Raw genomic sequence first — 14,621 nt, 5'->3', positions numbered from 1 at the left:
AACCTGCTAGACATCCCCACTTGAATATCCCACAGGTAGCTCAAATACCACATGTTCCAAACTGAATTATCTCCCCTTCCAAATATATTCTTCTTTCTACATTATTTCTCTCACTGAATGACATGATGATACATTTCTAGAATAGAAACCTCCAAATGATCCTTGCTTTCTTTCTTTCTTGCCTAATTAGGCCTCAATGCCTAATCAATTATTAAATCCAGTCAATTTTGTCTCTGAATTATCACCCCAATCTTATTCTCTCTATCCTCAATTTCCACTGTCTTAGTTGAGGTTCTCATAGCTACTTCTATTGTTGTAATAGACTCCTAACTGGTTTCCTTGCTTCCAATCCATTGCCTTCAAAATGATCTTTTCTAGGACACAAACCTGAGGATAACCTCTCCCCTGATTAAAATCCTTCTATGTCTATCCATTGTCTATAAAATCAAAGCTACTTATGGTGACATCATAGACACTTCATGGTCTGGACCCTGCCTAATCTCTCCAGCCTAGATTTTGGACAATTTCCACCATAGAGATAGAGCCAACTGGGTGTCTTATCTGGGCAAGGCCTTGGAGCAGGTATGCATGACTTCATCTGCATCCTAACATCTCGAGGAAGAAAAGTAATTTTCTAATTGTTGCAGACGTGCTCATGTATGAAATTGATTATGGAAGTTATGAACTATAAGCCATGGTTCTATTTGTTCTACAATTCTTTGGTCAAGCTTAAAAAAGAAGGAGAAGAAAGCCATGAGAGCAGTCTTATGGAAAAACCCATGTTTACTGTGTTAGATGGTTCCTCCTCAACAATGTTACTCACGCTATGCTTCCAATGCCTTCTTTACACTTTATGCCTTATTGATTCTAGGCACTCTGCTTTTTCACTTTACAGGGTATTTTCACATGCTATATTCTTTGCTTGGATTTCCCTTCCTCTGCTTGTCTACCTGAAAATTCCCATTTAGCCTTCAAAATGCTGCCTAATTGTTGCCAGCTCCTGAAGGACTTCCCTGCTCTCATCTCTACCACTTCATCGACTTCATCACTCTTTCCCTGGTTCTATTTTCACATCTTGCACATACTTCAAATGTTGTGCTTATTATACTGCATTATAATTAGTTTTTATGTGTTTTTCTTCTGAGCAGACTTCAAGATCCTTTAAAACATGCCTCATTTGTTAAAAGGATTAAATTAAAACAGAGGTCAAAGCAATATGCCATGGAACCATAGAGGGAGGAGTGATTAAGTCTGATTCAGGAGAGCAGGATAAATGGCACAAAGCAAACAAAATTTTAGTAGATTTTTCATTTATTAGCACTCTATGTGGTAGGCACTGTTATAGGGGCTAGATATATATTTAGTAGTGAACAAGACAAACACAGTCCCTGACCTTGTAGAGCTCAGAGGCTAGTTGGGGAGACAGAAGTTAAACTAAAAGGGAAAAGAAAGTCCTGTAAATAAATAAAAATATATAAATAATGAAACATGTTAAGAAGGAAAATTTCATGGTATTGTGAAAGCACCTATTTTGGATTGTGGAGGTGATCGGGACGTCTATGCTAAAGAGGTATCCTTTAGGCTCAGATCTAAATAATGAGTAGAAGGTAGTCTGTGAAGAATAGGAAAAAGATTATTCTAGCCAGAGGGAACAGCACATGCAAATACCTTGAAGCAGAAAAGAGGTCGTGTTTGAAGAGTAGAAGGAAAGTCAGTAAGGTGGTAATATAGTGAATGAGGAGGAGAGTTGCTTGAGAGCCTAAAGAGCCTAAAGAGGTAGGCAGGGACCATATCATATGAAATTGTATCTATTAGGAACTGTTTTTGCCTGCACATAACAGAAACCAGCTTATGATGGTTTAACAAAATAAAGGGTTTATTTTTCTGACTTAAAGGAGCCTCATTGTCATCAGTTCAGACTCATGCAAGTTTCAGGACCCAAGCTTCTATCTTTTTGTTCTATGATCCTTTGAGCATGGCTTCCATCTTCATGCTTCCAAGATGACCGTTCTACTTCCAGGCAGCAAAAGGAGAGAATGCAAAGGGCAAAAGACATGTGACAGCCGAGTCTGTCTCTTTCCATTAGGAAAGCGACTGTTTTCCTGGAAGCCCTATCCTGTAGATTTCCTCTTATCTATTGGCTAGAACTGGGTTTGGCCACCCCTAGCTATAATGGAGGATGAAGAGCTTTTATTTTCAACTCAGCCTCTTATGACTCCTAAGAAAATCCTGATTTTATTATAGAAGGGGGAAACATATTGGATAGGCAATTTGCAGTTTCTGCCATAAGGGGTAAGGGGTTTCTTAGTTTATTCTAAGAACAGTGGGAGTTCATTGAAGAGTTTAAGTAGGGGAGATACACAATTTCTTTTATGTTTATTACCATCTCTCTTGCTGCTGTGAGAAGGATGAATTTTACGGGGGCAAGAATTTTTAAAGTTAGAAGCTGATTGCAAGAGATGATGGTGGCTTGGGTTGAGGAAGTAGTAGTGGAGAGAAGTAGATGGATTTGGGATATACTTTGGAGGTAGCAGGTACTTGGTGATGAACTGGATACACAGGGTGAGAGAAAGGGAGGAATGAAAAATGACTCATGTGTTTCTGGTTTGTGTGTTTGGGTGGAGAGTGGTGCCATTCACTGGGATTAGGAAACATGAAGGACCAGTTTTGGGTGATGGCTATGATTCTGGACATGTTGAAACTGAGGTGTTTATGAAGCATACAAGAGGAGATGTCTTGCTGGCAGTTGAACATATGTGTCTGGAGCTCAGAAATAAACCCTGCAGTGGAAATACAGATTTGAGAGCCATTTACCTGTGGATGGTATTCAAAGCTATGGAGTTGATGACATGGTCTAGAGAGAGAATGCAGAATAGAAAGTGAAAAAGTCTCAAGACTGACCACTGTGGAATCTTCAAGAGTAATTTATTTAAAAATATACTTTTAGAATGGCACTCACATTTTTGTAAAAAATACTCATTATTAAACAAGGAAGCAATATAGAGAAGTGCAAAAAAGAGGGGAAAAATACCTCCAAATCTGCACTAACCAGAAATAACCATTATTGTGCCTCAGTTTCTTTATTTGAATAAAAGTGGATAAAAATACTAACTATTTATAAGATTGTTGTGATAACTTAATGAGATAATTTAAAGTGCTTACTTTGCTATCTGGCAGATAAACATTAATTACTAAGATTAATGAACATTATTCTGGGCATCAATTTTATTATAAAAGAGTAAGAAATGGATAGATAGAAAATTTCAATAGAAATAGTATACATACTCTTTTTAAAAGTATGAAATTTTAAAAAATGCTTGAACAAAAGAAAAATAAATCAAAGTGAAAGTAAAGAAACTGATAAACTTCTGATAAATGTTTCTTCCCCCTCAAGGAGTAGTAATCTCTGAAAGACTATTTTAAAGTTAAGATCAAAGATTTGGAAACTATAAAGAGGTTATAGTTATTATATTTTTATCTCTATGTTTCAATTTTTGATAGTGTTAGACTGATTCCCTGGGTAGTTGGTAAAGAGCATGGGTTCTGGAGACAGCTTGCTTGGGTTCAAATCAGCTCTGCTACTTACTAGCTACAGGGTGGGCAAATTAGTTTATCTCTATGTTCCTTACTTAGTTTTCTCATTTTTAGACTGGGGATTAAAAAGTGTCTACTTCATTGGGTTATGAGGAATGAAAGAATTACTACATATGAAATACTTGGCACACAGCCTGGTTCAAAATAAACTATTATTATAAATATGAGGAAATAAGCTATCATTATGAAATATGACGAGGGGCATTTCTCCTCCCATCTCTTTTGTTAGCTGTATTATTATTTATACCTTCTCATAGTTTATAACATTTACATTCTGTTCTTCACCTAGAATTCTCTAATTTGTTTGGTCTTGGTTCTGTATTTAAATCAATTCAGTGCTTACCACTAGTCTTTTCATCGCAGCTTTTTATTCCTGAGTTCTTTGTTTTGATACATCTCTTGGTTGTCTAGATTTTATCAGCTATTTTTTTAAGCAGCCCTCATGAGTGTTGTATTTCTTGAACTTTTGCATGCTTGAGAATATCTGTCTGTTGAAGGGCAAAATAATAGGATAGAAAATTTTGGAGTCATACTTTGGTTTCCTCAGGAGTTTGTCAATATTTCTCCATTATCTTTGGCATTGTGGTTACACTTTTCACCATGGCCTCGACATTCACCCTTCAGCTGGCTGGATTTCATTGTAGAAATTCCAGCATTAGAAGTCAAATGATGGAGGAGGAGGAGCTGGCAAAATGAGATTGAAATAGAGTGGCCAGGAAAATGGCAGAAAAACACTGAGGTGTCACAAAAACCAAGAGAAGAGGATGTTTAACAAAGATGGCAGTGGTGAACTCTGTCAAAAGCTTCTGCGAGGTCAAAAGGCTGTTAAAAATAAGATTTGGCAGGGGGGTGGGTAGAAGAGCATTTTGAGCTGCAAACGTGCACTTCCCCTTATATGAGCAAAGTCATGTAAGTTTGTGTTTGGGGTGTGGGAGTACTGAGCGGTCCATTGTAGGAGGAATATTGATTGTGGGGAGAGATGAAGTTATGACAGATCATGTTACCCAGATCTTTTTCTCTCAGGCTGCCTTGTTTTTCTTTTTGTCTTTCCATCTAACTCTTCACCTGGGTTAAAGAAAAATATCTCTGAGTTATCTTTTTGGCTCCCTTCTTCAATGTCTTCTATATTTTTCTGTTTTTTTCCCTTTGAAATAAAAAGAATTGGATTTTCAGTAAGGTTCTGTCCATAAGTCAATTAATAAATTCAATAATTATTGGCTGTAGATTGGGAATACTGCAGTACATAAAACACGTGTAGTGGAGGAGACAGGCAAACCAACCATCACAGCCTAGTGTATGCTCTGTGCTATCTTAGGGCAGTACAGGGTGCTTGGGAACACAGGAGAGAGTCTCTAATCCAGCTTTGCATGGTTATAAAGAGGGGAAGGGTACTCAGGGCAGGCTTCTAGGAGTGAAGAAATCAAGACTTGGACGATGAATAGCCCGGCAAAAATGTTGACAGAGACAGTGTTCTGGGCAGAGGGAAATCATGGACAACAGCTTGAAAACGTGAAAGACAATGGAATGTTTGAACAACTGAAAGCATTTTAGTGTGGAAGGAGTGTTTAAATTTTTTTTCCATCACCAAAGAAGTGCAGCTTTACTGACAAATAGTCTATCAAAAGTAAAAAGTAAAAAAAAAATCAAAAGGTTTTCACCCACCTCTACAAGTCCTCAGAATTAACCACTAAGAGTTTAATGGGTATTATTTCATATCTGTTACTATTCAAGTGAAAATTCACACTCACATATACATGTATGTATATATGTACACAATATTAATAGTTTTTAAAATATATCATCTTGTAAAAGCATCCATGTTTGTCTGCTACTTGATCTTGCCACCTGGAACTATATCAAAGACATCATTCCTTGTCAATACAAGAAGCCTTTATTAATAGCAGAATAATATTCTATATACAATGGGATGTACTGTAATTTATATAACTGGCTATCTATTGACGGCCATTTAGGTTACCTCTAATTTTTTGAGATGATAAAGAATGCTCCAATGAGCCTACTAGTATATTGTAAATATCTTTGCTCACTTCTACAAGCATTTCTGTAGGATACAGATTCTTAGTAGGGTGTTTTAGTTTCCTAGGGCTGCCGTAAACAACCACAAACTTGGTGGCTTAGAACAACAGAAATTTATTCGCTCATGGATCTTGCCTTTTTCTAGCTTATCATAGCTCTGGGCAGTCCTTGGCATTCCTCGGCTTGTAGCTGACCTTCTTCCTTCTGTGCGTGGATCTGTGTATCTTCAAATCTCCCTTTCCTTAAAAGGATGGCAGTCACTGGATTTAGGCTGAAAATATTATTTCTCATTTTAATTGTAGTCCTATTAGTTTTTCTTCTGTGAGTTGCTTGTTAAAATCTGTTGCCCATTTCTAATGTTTTTTAAATTTGATATTTTTATGGAGCTATTTCATGTACCATAAAAATGTGCCATTTAAAATTGTACAATTCAGTGGTTTTTAATATATTCAAGAGTTGTGCAACCTTTATCACTATCTAATTCCAGAACACCTTCATCATGGTTCAAAGAAACCATGTACAAGTTTTTGTGTGAATATATGTTTTAAAATTCTCTTGAAAAAACAAAAAATAGACTATATGATCCAGCAATCCTGCTCCTGGATATATATCTGGAGTAAACTCTAATTCAAAAAGATACATGCACCTCAATGTTCATAGCAGCATCATATACAATACCCAAGACATGGAAACAACCTAAATGTCCATCGACAGATGACTAGATAAAGAAGTTGTAGTATACTTATACAATGGAATACTACTCAGCCATAAAAAAGAACAAAATTATGCCATTTGCAGCAACATGGAGGACCTGGAGATCATCATTCTAAGTGAATTAATCCAGAAAGAGAAAGAAAAATACCACATGATATCATTCATATGTAGAATCTAAAAGAAAAAGAAAAAAAGACACTATGAACTCATCTACAAAACAGAAACAGACTCACAGATATAGAAAACAAATTTATGGTTACCAAGGGGGAAAGGAGGTGGGAAGGGATAAATTGGGCATTCAAGATTTGCAGATACTAACTAATATATATAAAGTAGATAAACAACAAGTTTATACTGTATAGCACAGGGAACTATATTCAATGTCTTGTAGTAACCTATAATGAAAAAGAATATGAAAAGGAATATATGTATGTATATGTATGACTGAAACATTATACTGTACACCAGAAATGGACACAAAATTTTAAACTGACTATACTTCAATTAAAAAATGGAAACCAAAACAAAAAAATTCTCTTGAGTATATTGCTAGGAGTATAATTACTGGATCGTCCGGTAACTCTATGTTTAACTTTTTGAGGAACCACCAAACTGTTTCCAGCAGTGGTTATACCATTTACATTCCCAACAAAAATATTTGAGGGTTCCAATTTCTACACATCCTTTCCAAGAATTGCTATTGTCCTTTTTTTTTTCTTTAAATTACAGCTATCCTAGTGGGTATGAAGTGGTATTTCATTGCAGTTTTGGTTTGTATTTCCCTAATCATTAATAATGTTGGACATTTTTTCATGTGTTTATTAGCTATTTGTATATCCTTTTTTATTTTTATTTTTTATTAAAGTATAGTCAGTTTACAATGTTGTGTTAATTTCTGGTGTACAGCATAGTGATTCAGTTATACATATATATATTCCTTTCCATATTCTTTCTCATTATAGGCTATTACAAGGTATTGAATATAGTTCCTGTGCTATACAGTAGGACCTTGCTACTTATCTATTTTATATACAATAGTTAGTATCTGCAAATCCTGAACTCCCAATTTATCCTTCCACCCCTCCTTCCCCTGCTGGTAACCACAATTTTGTTTTCTGTGTCTGTGAGTCTGTTTTTGTTTTGTAAATAAGTTCATTTGTCTCATATTTTTTAGATTCCACATATAAGTGATATCATATGGTATTTTTCTTTTTATTTCTGGTTTACTTCACTTAGCATGACAATCTCCAGGTCCATCCATATTGCTGCAAATGGCATTATTTTATTCTTTCCTATGGTTGGATAGTATATCCTTTTAAATGTCTATTCAAATTCTTTGCCCATTTTTAAATTAGGTTATTTGTTTTTTTACTATTGAGTTATAAGGGATTTTCTTATGTATTCTAGATACAAATTTCTTCTTAGGCATATGATTTGTAAATACTTTCTACCATTCTATGGGTGGCCTTATTATTTATTGATAATGTCCTTTGATGCACAAAAGTTTTAATTTTGATGAATTCCAACTTATATTTTTGTTGTTGCTGATGCTTTTTGTGTCATATCTAAGACTCCATTGCCAAATCCAAGGTCATGAAGATTTATCCCTATGTTTTTTCCTAAAAGTTTTATAGTTTTAGCTCTTGCATTTAGGCCTTTGATCCATTTTGAGTTAATTTTTTTATGTGGTATGAGGTTGAGATCTAAATTCATTCTTCTGCATGTGGATATCCAATTTTTACAGTATCATTTGTTTAAAAGGCTATCCTTTCCCATTGAATGGTCTTGCACCCTTGTCAAAAACCAATTGATCATAGAGGTTTGGGTTTGTTGCTGGACTCCCAATTCTATTCCATTGATCTATATGTCTATCCTTATGCCAGTATCACATTGTTTTGATTACTGTAGTTTTTGTAATAAGTTTTTAAATCAGAAAGTGTGACTCCTTCAACTTTGTTCTTGTTTTTCAAGATTGTTTTGGCTATTATGTGTCTCTCACATTTCAATATAAATTTTAAGATAAGCCTTTCAATTCCTGCAAAAGAGGAAGTTGGAACTTTGATGGGGATTTCTTTGACTCTGTAGAACAATGTGGGGAGTATTGCCTTCTTAGCAATATCATGTCTTCGAATCCATGAACGTAGGATGATGTCTTTTCATTTATTTAGGTCTTCTTTAATGTCTTTAAATTATGTTTTTGGGTTTTCAGTGTACAAGTCTTACACTTCTTTGGTTAAATGTTATCCTAAGATTTTATTCTTTTTGATACTATTGTAAGTGGAATTGTTTTCTTAATTTCACTTTGGGTCAGTCATTGCTAGTGTATAAGCATACAAGTAGCTTTTGTATATTGATCTTGTATCCTGAAACCTTGCTGAACTTGTTTATTGGCTCCAATAGTTTTTCAGTGGATTATGTAGTTTTTTCCATTATAGGATCATGTCATTTGAAATAGATAGTTTTAATTCTTTCTTTCCAATTCTGATGATTTTTATTTCTTTTCTTTACCTGATTTTCATGGCTAGATCCTCTAGTAGATCTATTGGATTTTGCAAATTCAGTTTTGGACACACCAAGGTAGAGGTGTTTGGGCATCATTCTAGTGGAGAAGTCAAGGAGATGATTGACTATTCAGGTCAGGAGAGAGATGTGGTCTAGAGATTCAGATTTAGTAGATGTTAACTTAGAGATGTTAGTTGAAGCTCCTTGAAAAGATAACCCTGCCCAAGAAGAATGCTTAAAATGAGAAGAGGGTCTGAAACAGAGATCACTATCCCATAGGAATGGGGATAGGAGGAAGATACCACAAAGGAAACTAAGTAGTCATGACCAGAAAATTAACAGTTAAATCTTGAGAACCTGGTGTCATGGAAGTCAAGGGAAGAAAGAGTTTCAAAACAGTGGGAATGGTCATTACTTTAGGGAATATGAAGTGTTTCAAATACTGCTGAAGAATTTAGTAAAATAATGTCCAGGGTAGATCAGAGCATGTTAAAATGCTTAAGGAACAAAATTGATAAAGATGATAGTGAAGATACTAAAGACGGGGGGATAATCACAGCCTATATTTATTTCAGTCAGAAATACTATCGTTGAATTTGGATTATACCTGAATTTTCTACGTATTGCTTATGTCTTTTTGGTGTGATAGAAAACTCACTGTAGGGAACTCTTTGCTTGAAGACCTTATTCTAATGGACCATATAGGAACAGGTGCCTTGTAGAAGAGGCCTGATTTGGTCTCTCTACCCCAGAGTTTCTCAAAGTACACTCCAACTTGCATTAGAATCACCAGCAATACTTTTTAAAGATACAGATTGGTGCATATAATTACAGTCTGCTGATTCACAATCCCAGGAGTCATACTCTGGAATCTGCAGTTTAACAACTTTCCTCAGATAATTTTCATGCATACCTAAATTTGAGAAGCATGGTTCTGGAAGAACCACTTTCTTCCAGTTAGTTAAGCTGACTCATTTACTCCAGTGTAACAGGGAAGAAATCTACCTGCCCCAAAGAGACACTGATTATAGCAACAGGAGTTTATTTGGCTGCCTTCATGTACATGGGTGCGCAGCCTCATAGAATGTTTGCCAAGTGTCAGACATTCTTTTATGTTACCAATGATGCCATCAGTGCTTGGTTAAAATAGTGGTGTCCATTCTCTGTAGATGATTGAAACTTGCATTGGTCAGATTCTATCCTTCTATATTTTTCACCTCTGAAGGTCTTTGCTTTTAGCCCATTCTATATCCCCTTTGATGGGTAACTACATCAACCAACAAGAAAGGACAGCTTGAGGGTTGGAACTGATCATCTAATCCAAGTCTTCGTATTCTCTGTAACATGCCAGACCTATATTAAATGATATCTAAATCCATTTCTAGGTTGCTAAAAGCATCTTACACTTTTCAGCTTCATACCTCTTTGGATTTTCCTTTGTGCATTGTCTACTGTGCTGAACAACCAGTTAGTCTCTTTTCTTACTTCTGTATTTACCTCACGTGCTCACTCACAAAGTGTTTTCTTTTATTGATTCTAGCTAGCATCGGACAAAATTGGGACTGAAATGATCTTAGCAATTTTCTGCTCCAACCTTTATTTTTACAGATAGGAAAACTGAAGGCCAGAACCATGAAACAACTTGCCCAAAGTAACACAGCTAGTTAGTGATCCACTGAGGACCAGCCCCTGGGTCTCCTGATTCCTTTTCCAGGGCTTTTCTCACTATAGCAGGGATAGTTAGCCCCAGAGAAGACAAATTAATAATTTTTCATATGTTCTTCAAGCAGGACCAAGCCTGGGGCGCAAGAGGAAGAACTGAAGGAAAATAGTGAGTATCTTTTTGAGCTTAGTCTGTTAAAGAGATTTAACTTTCAACCACTATATTAATTTTCATTTTTCCCCCTTCTCTGCCAGAAACAATAAAATGCTGTGGCACTGAGACCAAGGCAAGGTATTATACTTAAATCTGAGTTTAAATGATTTACAATTGAGTGGGAAGACTGTCTGGTGTACTGAGTTTACCAGGCTATTTCTGAATGCCACAGACAAACCATGTGACCTTCATCAAATCACAACCAGGCTTTGTCCCTCAGTTTCCTCACTTTACAGGTAGGATTCTACTCAGAGTGCTTTGGCAGAGACCAGTGAGAAAGCAGTGACAGAAAAAAGAAAGAAGTTACTTATATTCAAGAGGTATCAGCTTTGGGTAACTTAGTGACTGCCTTTTACAAAGGCTAAGATTGAGGCATAGAAAAGTAAATGGACTCCTCACTGCCTCATGCTGTGGCTTGATTAATATTCACTTCTGAAAACTTAAAAAAATCTCCAAGATGAATAGAATATCATATTTTAAAATGGGAGAAAAATCTGGAGTAAGAGAAGATGTTTTTCTTCCTGCTGATCGTTTTTTTTTTTCTTCCTAAATAAGCCTTTTGGATATTACCAAAAGAGTCATTAGAAGGTGAGCATGAAATAGAGAGACAGGGAAAGGAAGAGATTGTTCAAAGAGAATTTGACAAAAGAGCAATGACCAGAAGGAGAAAAAAAATCTCAGAGAGACATGGTAAAGCCAAGCAATTTGGGTGAAAAGAACGCGTGGTGCTGTGCAGTAGTAGGTGCCAAGGAAGAGAGGTGGAAAATAGCACACACCTGACCAAAGAGCAAAATTTTTTATTTTTATTTATTTATTTATTTTTTTACTGAGAACAGTAAGAGATAAACGGGCAGTCTCCAAGGTGCTCTGGAAAATCAATCACAAACCTCATCTAGAAGCAGCTGACTTAATTCATTCTATTCCTATTACAATAAATCTGACTGGCATATAAAATTCGTGTGCCTGGAAATACTAGCCTGAAAAATTACTTCTGGGCTCTTGCTTGAATTTTTATGTGAAGAAAGAAAACTAGGAAACCACCAAAAAACACAGAGAACCCAACTATTTCCTTCTCCAGAGAATAGTTCAAGGCCCAGAGCCAGTGCAGTGTGTGGATAGTAATTGAATATATTAAATAATTAGTACATCTTGGTTATCCAAACTGAGGAGTCTAACTGTTATACATGAACAGGCAGCACTTCCACTAGGACAGGTACTTGGAGTGTTTTTTCTCATACTGGGGATGGTTTCGAATCGACTCATCTGTACTTTTTAACCCTCTTAACCCTGCCTCCCTCATGTTCTATGCTAAGAGGCTGGCCACAGAACAGAATACATTGAATGGCCCACCCAGGGGTTACGCCCATGACTGGGGCCTCATTAGCACCTTGGCTCAGCCAACTGATTCTAATGAAAACTCCACTGAAGTGACTGTAATGGATTCACAAGCCTTAAATTAGAGCTACTGAAAAAGAACAGTACCTTTTATAACATAAGCTTACTACAAACCAGCTCCCCTTCGTGATAAGTGAATCACTTCAGGTTTTTTTTTGGTGCATGTTGCTGATCACTTGGTGGGCTCACCAAGTACTCACCAAGTACTCTAGGGACTTGGATCCCTCAATTCTGGAAAATTTTCTTGCACTATTAGATAATTTCATCCCTTTCATTCTGTCTCTTTCTGAACTCTAATTAGGTGGCTATTAGACCCCCCCAGATTGGCCCTCAAATTTTATTATCTTTTCTCTCCCATTTTTTATACCTTTACCTTCTGGTTTTGATTTTAAAAAATACATTTTATTTTTTAGAGCAGTTTTAGGTTCACTGCATAAGTGAATGGAAGGTACAGAGATTACCCATATACCTCCATCCCTCACATACCCATGGCCATTCCCACTCTCAAAATCTCCCACTAGAGTAGTACTTTTGCTACAATTAATGAACATACATGAACACATCATAATCACCCGAAATCTGTGCTTTACATTAAGGTTCATGTTTGGTGTTGTGCATACTATGCGTTTTGACAAATGTAAAGTAACGTAACCATTATAGTATCGTATAGAGTAGTGTTACAGCCCTAAAAATTCTCTCTACTGTGCCTATTCATCGCTCCCTCCTTGCTAACTCCTGGCAACCACGTTTTACTGACTCTGTAGTTTTGCTTTTTCCAGAATGCTGTATAGTTGGAATCATACAATATGTAGAATTTTCAGATTGGCTTATTTTACTTAATAATATGCATTTAAGATTTCTCCAGGTCTTTTCATGGCTTAATGGCTCATTTCTATTTAGTGCTGAATAATATTCCTTGTCTGGATGTACCACAGTTTATACATTCACCTACTGAAGGACATCTTAGTTGCTTCCAAGCTTTGACAATTTTGAATAAAGCTGCTATAAACATCTGTTTGCAGGTTTTGTGTGGACATAAGTTTTCAACTTCTTTGAGTAAATACCGAGGAGTGCAATTGCTGGATTATATGGCAAGAGTATGTTCAGTTTTGTAAGAAACTCAAAAGCTGTCTTCCAAAGTTGGCTGTGCCATTTTGCATTCCAACCAGCAATGGCTGAGAGTTCCTGTCTGGTCAGCATTTGGTGTTATCAGTGCTCTGGATTTTGGCCATTCTAATAGGTGTGTAATGGTATTTCATTGCTGTTTCAATTATCATTTCCCTGGTATGCAATGATGTGGAGCATCTTTTCATATGCTTACTTCCCATCTGTATATCTTCTTTGGTGAGGTCTGTTAAGGTCTTTGGCCCATTTAAAAATCTTATTTGTTTTCTTATTGTTGTGTTTCAAGAGTCTTTGTGTGTTTTGAATGTCAGAACTTTATCATATATGTATTTTGCAAATATTTAGTCATAGTCTGTGTTTTATCATATTCTCTTGACAATGTCTTTAGTGGAGCAGAAGTTTTTCATTTTAATGAAGTCCAGATTATCAATTATTTCTTTTATGGATTGTGCCTTTGGGGTTGTATCTAAAAAGGCATCCGGGGTGGGGTGTATAGCTCAGTGGTAGAGCACGTGCTTAGCATGCATGACATCCTAGGTTTAATCTCCAGTACCTCCATTAAAAATAAATAAATAAAAAGGCATCACCATACCAAATGTAATTTAAGTTTCTTCCTGTGTTATCTTCTAAGAGTTTTATAGTTTTGCATTTTACAGTTAGGTCTATGATCCATTTTGAGTTACTTTTTGTGAAGAGTGTAAGATCTGTGTCTAGGCTTATTGTAATTATAATTATTACTATTATTATTTTGTATGTGGATGTAGGGGTTATTCTAGCACCATTTGTTAAAGAGACTCTCTCTGCTCTGTTGTATTGCCTTTGCTCCTTTGTCAAAGACCAGTTGACTGTATTTATGTAGGTCTATTTATGGGTTCTCTGTTTTTTTCCATTGATCTATTTGTCTGTTCTTTTGCCAATACCATACTGTCTTGATTACTGCAGCTTTATAGTAATTCTTGAAGTTGGATAATGCCAGTCCTCCAACTTTGTTCTCCTTCAATATTGTGTTGGACATTCCAAGTCTTTGCCCCTCTGTAAAAAATTTAGAGTCAGTTTGTCAATATCCACTAAATAACCTCCTGGGATTTTGATTTGGATTGCATTAAATCTATAAATCAAGTTGAGAAGAACTGATATCTTGACAATATTGAGTCTTCCTATGCATAATCTTGGAGTATTTCTCCATTTATTTAGTTCTTAGTCGATTTCTTTTATCAGAATTTTGTGGTTTTCTTCATATATCCTGTACATATTTTGTTAGATTTATATCTAAGTATTTCATTTTTTTGATTGTCAATGTAAATGGTATTGTATTTTTAATTTCAAATTTCACTTGTTCATTGATCGTATATAGGAAAGTGATTGACTTTTGTATATT

The sequence above is a fragment of the Camelus ferus genome, chromosome X (assembly GCF_009834535.1).
Source record: "Camelus ferus isolate YT-003-E chromosome X, BCGSAC_Cfer_1.0, whole genome shotgun sequence".
Taxonomy (NCBI): Eukaryota; Metazoa; Chordata; class Mammalia; order Artiodactyla; family Camelidae; genus Camelus; species Camelus ferus.
Note: the sequence above shows the minus strand (reverse complement) of the source record.